The sequence below is a fragment of the Diadema antillarum genome, unplaced genomic scaffold, assembly GCF_040938485.1.
Source record: "Diadema antillarum isolate AM-2024a unplaced genomic scaffold, OU_Dant_1.0 scf00000071, whole genome shotgun sequence".
Taxonomy (NCBI): domain Eukaryota; kingdom Metazoa; phylum Echinodermata; class Echinoidea; order Diadematoida; family Diadematidae; genus Diadema; species Diadema antillarum.
Genome location: NW_027270960.1, coordinates 1,832,844 through 1,846,396, shown reverse-complemented (window position 1 = coordinate 1,846,396; position 13,553 = coordinate 1,832,844). Strand labels below are relative to the sequence as shown.

General features: G+C 36.7%; 1 long non-coding RNA gene across 2 annotated transcripts in view; it reads right to left on the bottom strand.

Annotated features, from left to right (window-relative positions):
- Positions 1 to 12,843, bottom strand: part of LOC139717022 (uncharacterized) — a 237,886-nt gene extending 225,043 nt beyond the window's left edge. For both annotated transcript variants that reach the window (XR_011709940.1, XR_011709941.1), the window contains exon 1: positions 12,243 to 12,843. This is a non-coding gene — a long non-coding RNA (uncharacterized lncRNA). The remainder of the gene's footprint in view (positions 1 to 12,242) is intronic.
- Positions 12,844 to 13,553: the final 710 nt, after the last annotated feature.

Here is a 13,553-nt window from a genome sequence, read left to right as displayed (position 1 = left end):
ATAATTATGATTGAAAAGAGCATTACATGGACAAAACATACAATGTAAATGTATGTCATATACCTGTAAGTGCTTAAGTATCTATGATCCATATCAAAGAAAATGTGGCACTTGTTTTTAACAACATCCCAGGTAAATTGTTCCTTACATGACATCCTAAAAGTCAAATATGCTATCTTATGAGTTCACTAGGAGTCAACCACATTGTAAGCCACATGATAAGAGGGCAAATGAGTCTGTCAGAAAAGGTTGAATTCCTTGAACTTTGCCATACAAACATGTGGTACAATGACCTGAATGTGTGTGGACTTTGTGATTTACCTTGCTTCCTTTGTGTCCACTTAGGTGTGGTGCAGTAGAAGAGAAATCTTCTCCATTTGTTGTTATAAAGTTCTCAATTATAGACAGGTGTATTGGTGTAATTCCACTATCTTTACTTCTTTTGATGGACTAAGGCTCAGTAAGATTCAAGTTTTCAGGATCACTGAGAATTGTGTATTAAACATGCAGCCAACTTTGGTAGTCATGCACTGTGCTTGTTTTACAGTGTATTGCAATCTATGGATGTTATTCTGAAGCTCCTATCAACATTGTGACAAGTTATCCGCTGAACTGCTTTACAGCACATGGGCAACTGAAATCTTTGCAACCGAGCTACAAGAAGTACATTGACTGTGATCCACTTTTGGCACATGGTAAAAGCCCAACCAAAACTTATACCAGCTTTCTGTTTGTCAGAAAAGTCCTTGTGACATTAAAATGTGCACATTATTTCAATAAAGCTTTCACATTGATGTACACTGTATCTAATTCAGAGCCTCACAATTGACACTAGAGATCCTCCACACTGTACTTTCAGCTGAGACCAAGGCCACTATGCACTGATTCTAATTACTAACATGCTTCTTTCACTGTGCAAGCATAGAAACCAGCTGCACTTCAAAGCAGGATACTATGCATACTAAAAAAAGATGACCATGAATAAAAGTACACATGTGCACATTCTCAAAAAATAGATTGCTAGAGAAAAGAAAACAGAATGAGATACAATGCATGATGGTATGGATTTCAAAGTTCTGGTGTACATGACTGCATAAATATTAACCCTATATTTTCGTTTGCCACTCCCACACCCTTTACTCGATTTCAACCAAATTTGGTGACTTTTCCTAGAATCTTATTGCAAACATTTTGATATATAATTTAGCTATGTCCGATATTGCTGGTTGCCATGGCAACCATAAACTGACAACCATGTTCGTCAAATTTTGCATGATTTTCTGTTCCAATTTCAGTTAACAGTATAATAATGGATGAAATGGGGGTTTTCTTGGCTGTAATTTGCTGAAGGACCAAAATGTGAAGTAATAATGGTTGTGAATTACCCTGAAATGCTCTCCTTATTATTTCCTTTATTTTTATATGACATACATGTAGGCATCAAACAATAGATATAATAGAAATAATCGAAAATACAGCATTTTTCAAAGACTACCCTTTTATTTTGGGTTATTTTCACACAAGCTTTGCCTGCAATATCTTTTGTTTATCATATTATCAATCTGCAAACTCAAAATTTCAACATTTTGGAAATATGAAATGTGATACCAATATAATGTACCCATTCCAAGCAATACATCATAGGTTTCATATATTTCTTCATATTGTAGTAAATAGCGCCTCCACATGTTGACCTTGAGAAATTTCAACCATTACAAATAGTGAAGGTTAACTTGTTTTTCCTTTATGGTAAATATGACAATGATTGATATAAAATAGAAATATATATACTGGGGATAAAGAAATAAAAAGAAAAAAAAACATGATTTCAGCATATATTTACTATGTATTTCTTTATATTTTGGTAAATAGCACCCTCAGTGGATGACCTTGAGAAATTTCAAATGTCGGTTCATGTAGAGTATGAGTTGCTCTACCCATGTACCAAATATGACGGTCATGTATCATATAATAAAGAAGTTAAATAGGGGGGGCACAATGTGCCTCCCCCCCCCCCCCCTTGGGCCTGGAAGGGGTCAAAATAGCTTGGGCTTTATAGGGTTAAAGGACAAGTCCACCTTCATATACGTGTACATATGGATTGAGTGAATGCAGCAATACTAGTAGAACACATCAGTGAAAGTTTGGGGAAAATCGGACAATCCGCTCAAAAGTTATGAATTTTTAAAGTATCTGCGTAGTCACTGCTGGATGAGAAGACTACTACAGTGTATGATGTCATATGCGTACAACGATATAAAGAAGATATAAAGAGAATTTCACAAAACTTCACTTTTTGAACAAAGTGCACATTTCTTCGACTTGTTACTGACATACATTAAGGGTAATATTATTCCCCCTGCCTTCTGAAAGAGAGAAGTCAAGTGTTCATTTGTTATGCGAGAAAAGTGAAAATATGTTGAATTTTCTTTATTCTTTCTTTATATCCTTGTACACATGTGACATCACAAGCAATAGTAGTCTTTTCATCCAGTCTTGACTGAGCAGAAACTTCAAATATTCATAACTTTTGAACGATTTGTCTGATTTTCCTCAAACTCTCACTGATGTGTTCTACTAATATTGCTGCATTCACTCAACCCACATGTCTATGAAGGTGAACTTGTAAGGATGAAATTATGCTGCATCAGATTGACTACCACAGTACCAGTGCCACAGCAAAGGATGTTCATTTCATACATTCTTGCAATTCATACTAACGTATACAACTCTGTTAGAAGTTAATTTTTCAAATCTGCAGAAAAAAAAATGAATTAAAGTACATTATATTAATTCAAAGCCATACAAAGGGGAAAAATGTCAGTGAATATTTTTTTTTCCCCTGTTTTTGCTCTCATACTGTCACTACTGTCACTACAACAAATGCAGAACTTGAACAAGCAGCTTTGGGGTAGACTTTGTAATACCGTATACGCCGAATATTTTGCGAGGTTTTTATTTTTGCGAATTTCGCGAGTCGGGTGCTATTCGCGAAATTAAAAACACGCAAAAATATCAACTCTAATCCCGATGTGAATGTGACGTACGCATGTACATTTTTCCGTTTAGTACAGGACTCCACGATCGCCAATTTAACCACTCCCGAAATAGTCGGGAATTCCCGATTCGCGAAAATTTAGACTCATGAAATACAGTGTATATGGCATATACAGTAACTGATATTTCATTATGGATTCAATTCAATCATTTTAATTCAGAGTTGGATTATTTTGCCTTTCATATTTTAATCAATATCAAGTACAGAAAAATAGTAATTCTTCAGCACATAGTGTTGAATACTGGTCTTCTCAAGTTTTTGCAGCTTCACACAATGATTATTAAACTGTTGAACTTCACCACAGTCATCTAATACTACCAAAAGTATACTACTTAAAGGCAGCCGATCGCCATCCCTAATGGTACGTAAACTCCGAACGACCGAAGTTTGTGTAATGCTATCACTGAGACAAATTTTAGTGTATGTGTGTGCGTGTGTGTGTACGCATCATACACAAACATTGTCACCGCGAGCTGCGGTGATTGGAGGAGAGAGACCAGAAGACGCTGCGGCGTGTGTGTGTGTGTGTGTGTGTGTGTGTACGTGTGTGTGTACGCATCATACACAAATATTGTCACCGCGAGTTGCGGTGATTGGAGGAGAGAGGCCAGAAGACGCGTGGCTCTTTTGGCCTCTCTTCATGCGCATGCGCACTGAGAGTGTGCGTCCATTCGGAAGCTCTCGGGGCTCGCTGGGACAGCCATTTTGGGTTAGGAGATGAGCACAGGGAGCTCTCTTGTAGCCTACCGTATTTTCGCTGACCCATTGAGCCAGCGCTATTCTCATTCGGGGGTCACTACATTTGATACAGAATGGGGGAGGCAGCGTGTTGCGTTCGTCTCCGTGCCGCACAAACCACTCGCCACGACTGAGTGTCTTTAACTTTCCTAATAAATTTTCACACTATATATCATTTGTGTTAACATGATTGTATGATATTTACAGAGAAACATGTCTGTAGGAATTTCTGGGCATACTGACATTGTTCTCTTTTCCATGAATAACTGCCCTCAAATATTGTCCACATCAACAACGTACAATATTGATTTCATCGTGCTCTAATTTGAATGATGCAACTCTTATGTACATATGGGGTTCACTCATTTCTAGCATCTCTTCTTTTTTTCAAACCAGTATTTCTTATCTGTTGTTAATATTAGTGCATGCTCGTATATCCATCCATAACCTAACATAACAAAAATTTGCAATACCTACTGCATCCATCTCTAAGTAACACTAATATGTGACTGACAAACCCTATTATAGAAAATTATCCCAGAAGACTATTATTCGATATGTCTAGATGTCATCTTTTTTATATAAATATGTTAAGTTTTCATGCCAGATTTACTGCTGACAATTAAATCACCCAACTACTGATTGTTTCTTGGCCATATGTTCACAATATGGGCCGACAAATCCCTTTCTTTTGTTGATGCGTGTGCAACTTGAATGCCTCTCAGGAAAGAGCTTTTTAGCATGGTATTCACACAATGATGTGCAGTACCCCCTACATGTGCCTGGTTTTCTATACAACTACAAGCGAAGAATATCTGACTGATTCAACACGTTGCACTCTTGTTTTCAAGAGCATTTGTCCAAACTCTACATATTACACAAATGAAAATTGTCTATAATTACTTACAACATGACAAAACAGCCAAGAAAGTATTTCAGAGCAATCAGGTTAGCATGTTTATACATGCACACACAAAAAAAAAAAACACAAACAAACACACAAACACACACACACACACACACCCACACACACAAATATGATATGAGCATAAACACATTTATACATGCACATGTGCATATACATAATATTGTATGTTTATATTGATTCCTTTGGCCCCTTGAATGTTTATTTTTTGGAACGTGACATTCTGGGCAGAACTTGCACACTGCCTTCAAGACAGTATAAATATAACAAATGTGCTTATATCCACTATCTGTTCCACATTAATGCTGCATGCAATCGTGCAGAGGAGCAATTAAGTTTTGTATGCAAGATTGGATAAACAAGAGTTTGTGGGTATGTTTACCCAATGATATTGTCGCTGTGCCTCACTGGGTAATAAATGCAGCGTGATCAATACAAGGAATATAAGAGTGTAATATACGTCTACTGTGGGGCACCCTTGAAAGAAGTAGTCAGTGCAATCAATACACCAATTTCATCTGTGTCTCTCCTGCCCATGAGATGCAAATACCACAGAATGAGGTGACCTACACCAACCAATCCCTAGGTCGCATGTATGAGAGCATCATGTACAAATGGTTTTCTGCATTATTACACTCCACCATTTATAGTTTTTCCTCCATGATAGTCAAAGCATGATTAGTCTGCATGTTAGAACAGCAAGGTTATAAGGATTGAAGTGAGAGATGAAAGGAATTGAAAGACTAAGAGAAAGATAGAAGGAATATTGAGATAGAGGAACATATTGAAAGTTTAAAGGTGCATGGTCCCGGTGTTTTAGTCAAATGCGTACGTGGGCGCACAGCGCAAGTTTCCTGTAGAGACCTATGCTATCGACTCCTCTTTGGCGCTTACGCTATGGCCCACTTTCCTGAGTCCGAAGAAGTCGGATTCACTGTAGTCAGTGGTCAGATCACAGTTCGGTTCATGATTCAGCTGAGGGAGAAGACAGCTTAAGCAAACTTCTTTTGTGATGTCATAATAACAAGCACATCATTATATGCATGCACCCTGGCATTACTACAGACTGCGTGATGCGCAGAGAAGACAACGAAGGCAACGTTACTTAGCAACACCTACAATTGTACGCACTTTACTCTTGATGACAGCTCAACTTCGGTAATCTTCGCATTAATGCTAACATAAACGGTGATCGGCAGTATCATCAACAGCGCCCTCTACACTACCAGGACTATGCACCTTTAATTGGCAGATGTGAAAGTATTTCAACAGAATATCTATGGAAGAACTGAATACAATATTCTGGTATTTGACTTGCACCAAATGTGATTCCCCAAATTAAGTCTGCAAGAGGATGATGTTGCTGGACCATATTACATTAGAGTAGAAATAAACATGTCGCTGCTTGAAACTTTCTACATAATGTAATAGGTCTGATTTCATTTTCATTCTTAAAGGGGGCGAGAAATAAAATCACTTATGCATAAAATATAAACAGTATCTAGAGAGACACATTTCTGGTTTTATAATCTTTGTCCACAAAACATATCAGACTAATTCAATCTGGACTGTACAACCAACAAAAGAAAAAAACTGAAATGGAAAATTGCTCTCCACATTAAAAGAATGCAGTTTTTTTATACCTTCAGACTTAAAATGGCAGAAATAATTTGATTTCAGCAATATCCATTGATGTACAAATGTTATAAGGTTCATCTTGAATTGTATTTCATACGTTTTCAGTCACCTCTACCTCTCTCTCTCTCCCTCTCTCTCCCTCTTTCTCTCCTATTATTGTATTTATTATGTGTTGGCATGGATGACAAAGAATCTATGAAAAAGAACAACCACTGCACTGCATACACATTGTAGTGCTCAGAAATGGAAGAAATGCACTGTACCAAGTGATATATCACTTCCTCTCTGTATTTCTACTTTTGTCATTTTCTATTCATGTATCTTTTCTCTCCCTCCCTCCTCTCTCTCCCTCTGTCTATGTGTCTCACCATCTCTTTTGAAGACTTGTGGGTGTTAATGGTTCAACTTGGGTTATCATGCTGAACAGAAAAGTGCTCTTCAGTTTGGAATATTTGCTGAAGCTTGAAGCCAACAGCTTTATAGCCATGAAATGCTAAAAATTGCTGTTTTATGATGTAGGTCATCAGGGCTTTTGTGCAAACATTGCATTACTTCTTCTCTTTTCACTTTGTAAGTGATGTGGAAGCCTTCAACTTGGTGAATATAGTCGATACTCGATTAGATTTCAATGGAAATGCATCATATTGTGCATCTGTGCATGTCAGTCTGTGTAATCTAATCGCTTTTTTTCTCCTTTCCTGCCCTAGAAAGAGTACTATACCCAAGACTAAAATATACATCATCCACATCTCTTGTTAACAAATTACATTGCATGAATATGGAAACATTTACATGTAAAGTTAGAGCTGGATACCACATGTCAGAATATATCAAAAGCAAGTAGATTTTTATCTTTCACAAAATTGGCATGACCAAAAAAAAAAAAAAAATAAAAAAATTTCAGTAATTGCATAAAAAGAACAGGCTGATGGACAAATACCCACACTCTAAAACATTATGCCTTCAGCACTCTAGGTATACTGACACATCAAAAATATGTATATGAATATTCAAGTGTAACTGAGTCACAAAAGTGGGTTAATGAGATATGAAACTTGCAACTTTCCATGGCAACTGATCTCATAATCACACTTTTTTTGAACTGGATTGAAAGTAACACAGATAACCCAAATTCTGTGCTAATGCATTGATGACACATTCAAGGGTAAATTGAATCTTGCAACTTCCGGCATCACGATACTTACAGCTTATATGGTGAAAAACATTTCACAAAACAGTGTAGATATCTAGTATGAGTTACAAACAGCCATGCCCACAGCATACAAACAACAAGGAAAATAATTTAGTTGTTTTTGCTCTTTATATACATCAACAATACAAACAATGAATAATGTCAACATTCCTAATGACAGACCATATATTACCATTCTTTAATTTGTTTGGATCACTGATGAAATAGGGCATGAATCAATTCAAGAGCTGTAGGATAAAAGGCTTTAATCACAACACATAACCATTAGAGTCATTTTTGAGAGTGTAATGCATTGCCTGTGTGCATATATGCTAAGCTGTACGAGCTACAATACCTAATGTCTACAATGCACACTTTCAGTATCAAATACTAGTATCTATCTTGTGTAAGTCAATAAACATTACACAATAAATCTGGGGGGTGTTTCATCAACGTTTGTCAGCACTGACAACTTGAATCACCATAGTAACAGTCAGTGACCAGAGCATCTCAGCCAATCAAAACTAAGGATTTCGCTGAAATTGTCGGCGCTGACAAACATTGATGAAACACCCCCAAGAATTCTATTTTGAGAGACAAACAAAATCAGCTACTAATTTCAATGAGAATGGCAAGTCTATTTTACTATGTTTTATTTATAAGCAAAACACAAATTAAACCAATGTTTTTCCACAGACTACAAAAATACATTGGATTCTTCTGTTTACCATCAATCATTTTGTATATTACTGACAGTATCTTCGTGAAAAATAACAATCATTATGTGCACACATAATGTATTTGATACAAGTGTTGTACGTCACATGAATAATACATAGCAAACCAATCCAAATTCACATCCCAAATGTAATTATAGTAATGTGGGATGTAACCACATAACTCCTGCAATGCAAGAGTAATTCATATGGATCCACCATGTTCCCTCTTGTCACAATTTTTATTTGTGATTATAAATACATGCCAACATACAAGAGGAGATTTCAGACTTAGAAAGGAGAACTCATATAAACATGTTTCAGAAATATGTGCCATGGTTAATCAACTGATTTTAATGTGGCTATATTAAAGCAAGTTTGATTTACACTTCATCCAAATGTGATTCTTTCATTTTCATTTCACTTTTATTGACAATTCAATCTTTGCCCGGAGTTGTTTTCAAATCGAGTTTCGCCAAATTCCCAATGCAAGTCCACTTGCAGTCTGAATAGTTTAACTTCTGCAAACCAATTGAATACTCAGGATATACCTTATAATATATTAGTACAAGTATATAATGTGTTTCTCAAAATGGGACTTGGAAAGACAATTTTGCAAGTGGTTGTATTTGTGCTTCAAGAACCACAAGAAAGGATTGAAAGTTAGTACTAGAAGAGTTACAAATAAACTTTCCCTTGAATTGACTGGTATTTGTTTAATGTTTTATCTAACCCATCAAGCACTAGAAATCCCATTTCTGAAGTGAAGTGCTAGATATAGGAACATAATGTCTTGATTGTAAATATTCCTCTTTCATATCAATAGTAGAATAAAAACTTCCCTTCTTTTTCATTTCTGTTTTGCTCATACACCACTGTTTATAGTAGTTGCTGAATCATCAAAAAGCCTTAAAATGGCTACAGTAAAAAATGATCCTTAAATTAGCAACATGTTTTTAAAGATTTTAACATCTTTTATCCAAACCTCAAAAAGTTTTTCATATCTTTTGAATTTATGCAAATATCAATTTAACCAATATTTTTCACATGTATGTAGTGAAATTCAGAGGTGCCAATATAGTGATTAACCAAGGATGATCCACATGATTTCTGAACCACGTTCCCCTAGGATTGATTGATTAAAGTCATGCCCTAGAAAATACATCCCTCAGTCAGTGAAAGCCATTTGAATAATTATAAGGAAACATAACAAGAAAAATAAAACATACATTACTCAGAAGCCATACCAGTAGTCATTTTAATATCACTATGTTTTGTAACTTCTCATCCTCAGAACTGTTTAGGTCACATGAATGTGACGTCTCACACACACTGTAGGCCTACTTGGTAACATGAGACATCACATAAATTATCTTCATTAGTCAACTCAGGTGTATACTGAGGGTCTTTGTACCCCTTTGTGCACTTTGTTCGCTGACTGGCATGTACACATTTTGTATATCATGCTGGAGTACTTTCTTCACTGATTGGCACAGATGTCTTGAAGCCAATTCCAATGAATGGCTAATGAATTACCTAATCCCCCTAATCCGTATTGTGTCACCATGGCCTACCTGTTGGACTCAGAGGCACACTGCTACACCTGAGTGGGCTTGTTAACTTCACAACTAGGTCAAAGTCTAGATGGATTACTGAGTGCTGATGAAAATCTTCAGCAAGTTAAGCTAAGTGCCTGGGGATATAAAGGTTACACAGTCATCTATTATAAAGGAAGTCAAGTATATCATTTGGAATCAAGAAAAAACATGTTTTTTTTTTCATCTGTTGTGTGTGCAAAATGCAAATGAGGAGACCTCTCTACTGCAAGAGCCAACTTAATATAGTTTCATCACCAGGTCAGTTACTCTTGGGCCCAATTGGATATCATATTCTGGTATACAAATGGTATCTTTCTTGGAATTATATTATTTTGCTTAAATTTTACCATTTCCTTGCAATGTCAAATTCCTTAAATTTTGGCTGGAGCAGTTTTTATATTTGTGTAAAGTTCTTTACAGTTCTTAAACAGAAAGGTGGCTAATTCAATAATTTCATTTCATTTCTTTAATAACCTCTGATTACGGAGTCATTCATATGTTTCATTTTGACTGCAGAGTTCTGAACATCAAGATAATGTTCCACAACCAGCACTGTATTTGATCACAGTGATTAACCTACACTGTATGATACTCTGTCACATTTTGTTTTTAGAATGTCTACAGGTTGTTGAATGTTCCACATGCATTCTGCTCTGAGACAATGTAATCTTAAAACTTGACCTTGACTGTTGATCTATGACCTTCTACAATCTACTATCACTCACCTTCATCACTTGCTCTGTCAGTTACGGTCTTTGCTCTAACCATATGTGACATAATTTGTTGCATATTTCATATTTTCTACACAACATAAAAATTAAACTATCAACTTCTACCTTTCACCTATATTCCATACTGATCCTAACAAGAAAGCCCTGTGTTCCCAATTTCACAAAATCTGAATTTGATACTTAGATATTTGTGACAAATAAAACACCTGAAATTCCCAAATATACTAAAGAAAATTGTGATTTCATTTCATCAAAATTCATGTCCAGATACATATTTGTTCATAAAATATCTCATCATCTGAAGTGTTCTGTTACACTTTGTATGTCATTTGAGATCATCCACATCATTCAATCACCTACAGAGTTACAATTTTAAATTGTGTTGTGTCTTATGCATTGAATTCTCAACTTGTACAAACTGAATTCTACTAAGAATATATTGAATGTATCAAGTACTAACATTCAGTCATTGTTGTCTATGGATTAATCTTGGAACTAGCATCATTTCATCCTACACTTAGTGATCTTGACTGGGTACAGTATTTCACTGATTGGATAACGGCAGTTCTGGGGGGCATTTCATGAAACATTTTGTCCGACAAAGTTGTCGGACAAAAATGCTCTTAACCAATCAGATGAAAGGATTTCAGTAGCTTGTAACAGTTTGTCAGAAAAATATCCGACCAAAACGCTGGTTTGTTTTGCTTTCAGAGTTCTAAGGTCATAGTCAGTGGAAGGATATTTGACAATGCAATATGCATTGTATGCCTTTTTATAATTGTTTCATGTTTGAAAACTAAATTTAGATAACATTTACATGAACGGCATTATCTTCTACGACATGATGAATGAGAAGAGACGTCAGATCATCTAGACACTACTTTCCCTGTTTTCCTTGAAAAAAGTAGTGGTATTAACCCATTGAAGACAAGTCCTGAGTATATTCAGGAAGGTGTCAAGGGAAATTGTGTTGCAGCAATATCACTATCAGCCCATTCTAAACGGGTTTATAGTTGCCAACTGACACATAGGATTTAACTGATAGACATAGGGCATTTAACTTTTTGTAGGATATCATCAGGGCATAATGTTACCAAGTTTGCTTGTTTTTGAACACCACAAAATCATAATATTGCACAATGTGGTTTGCATTTGTACATCAAGTGAATGTACTTTTTGCAGACCTTATTTCAACATTTATGATTTCACACTGTATGAGAGAGAAAGCGACACCTGAAAGAAGGCTCTTGTCTGGTTAAATAACATGCCTAGTCTAGTAGACACAGTAAAATATATTACAGTCAAGTATGTTTCACATCATTCATATACAACAGTTCAAGTTACAACAAACTGGAAATTGATTTCAGACTTTTCTGACCCCAAGAATCTAAACATAGGCCTATTACATAGACCTCTACACTCTAGTCGAGTTCTATAATCTGTACACAAACCACAAATAGAAATATATACAAGTGTAATTTTTCATAACTGATTCAAAATGATTCTTGAATCTCAGGTTTAGAATTGACAAACTGCATCAGATATACCGGTACTACGTAAGGAAAAACAAACACTTGTGTACTAAACACATAGACTGCAGTCATGAAACAGTTGACCCGCTCTTGTGAATCTATCTTTACTCATACCTTTGTACCGCTGCTTGTTGGGTTTCATTCCTGCTGCGGTTAGTCCGGACGGTTTGGCTTCACCAGGGCTTCGTGTAGTGCTGTTTATTCCCGCAAAATTCATAGCACTCTGCTGGGAATGAATGGGTTGCACGCTACCCTGTGCTATTGAACCAATGCCACTAGATGAGTATGAATCTTCCCGTAAATTCTGCGACGTAGCCATAGCAGGCTTGGTCGAGAAAAAAGGTAATGTATCTAGGTGGTACTGTCAGTTTGTGCACAGCTATGTACACCGTTTATCCGTGGAAATGTAGGCTACTCTGCGCTAGATTCTCTCCGAACCATGTATCGTGAAACCTGGCCGTGACCTCCGTACGCACACGGGTAGTTACCGACCTGTGATCGACAGTGTCTCCGAAAACAATTTACGTAGGTCTTGTAGAACGTGCCGACGACAAAATTCCTCAAAATTGTCCTTGCTGTCCGAATGCTTACTTCAGAATAATGATGTAATAGAGTCTGTGATACCCAAATTAACTCATAAATTACGACAAAAACATACGAGACCGACCAATACAAAGCTATGCACAGCACACAGCTTCCGTTCCCGTTCGTACGATTCCCAAACCCTACACAAACCGTACGCAGGAACTTTTTGCTGTTATTTCACGTCCAGGCTCGATTCATGCACGGGTGATCCCGATACTACACTAGCGAACGTTCGCTGTGCTTAGTGAATGTGTTCGCTCCTTGAACGACTCGACTTCTTCTTAGGTTTGCTACTGCGTTACGATTTTTATTTCTGTTTCGCACTAAACTTATTTTCTTAATTTCTTATACTGAAACGTTTATGCCATAATATCTATTAAATTCCGAACAGTTTTTTTCTCTACAGACTTGAGTAAAGTAATCACACATTAGTTTGATGGCACTTTGACCCCCCTATTTTCCTAGTAGACAGGTCTAGCTTTCAGTGACGTCACGTAATTTGACATCGATTGCCGTAATCCGGTAGTTTTGAATGTTGTGTCCTCATGGGGTTCATTTCGGGACACTGACCGCACCGAATAAGAGGGATCGAGAGCGATGGGGGACCGCGTAAGGTCCACTTTTGTCATCATGTCCAAAACAGGGAAAAGTCTAGGCCTGAAAGGGTGTGAGCACTGGACGCGTTTTAAGTGCTGGAGTAATATCGTACAGTACACGGGCTTCGAATGACCAATACAACTGCTTGGATAACACATAACACAATGATAATTAATTTGGTACTAACGGGAGCGTTGACATTGTGGGAAATGTGTTGTAAAATGCAAACTATAACCCTGAGCA